The sequence below is a fragment of the Egretta garzetta genome, unplaced genomic scaffold (assembly GCF_000687185.1).
Source record: "Egretta garzetta isolate BGI_Z169 unplaced genomic scaffold, ASM68718v1 scaffold692, whole genome shotgun sequence".
NCBI classification, from domain to species: domain Eukaryota; kingdom Metazoa; phylum Chordata; class Aves; order Pelecaniformes; family Ardeidae; genus Egretta; species Egretta garzetta.
The window spans coordinates 819,718-820,024 of record NW_009258787.1 but is presented as its reverse complement, the minus strand read 5'-3'; the positions used below and the strand labels follow the sequence as shown (position 1 = coordinate 820,024).

Here is a 307-nt window from a genome sequence, read left to right as displayed (position 1 = left end):
CCTGGCCAGGAGGATCCCTGATGCCAGGGACCGGGCTGCGGACTGTGAGCAGGGCAGCCCCTGCCCAGGGCCCCCCCGCTGCCTGAGGGGGTCTGGGCACCTCCTCTGCCTCCCACTCCCCACCCAGGAAAAGGGGATTTTAATCATTGTGACATTTTAGTGGTGATTCACTAGGTGATGTTTAATAAACAGCACTAACTTGCCCCTGGCCACAGCCTGCCCTGGGGTTCTGGCACCAGACGGGTCCTGGTTGTCTCCCGGGAGCAGCGGGAGATGGGGCTGCAGGGCGAGGCCACGGCCGCCTCAG

The 307-nt window shown here is 63.8% G+C and overlaps 1 protein-coding gene across 1 annotated transcript in view; it reads left to right on the top strand.

Annotated features, from left to right (window-relative positions):
• Positions 1–307, top strand: part of APBB3 (amyloid beta precursor protein binding family B member 3) — a gene marked incomplete at its 5' end in the record, with an annotated part of 11,402 nt that overhangs the window by 10,737 nt on the left and 358 nt on the right. The gene's annotated exons all lie outside the window — the stretch shown is intronic.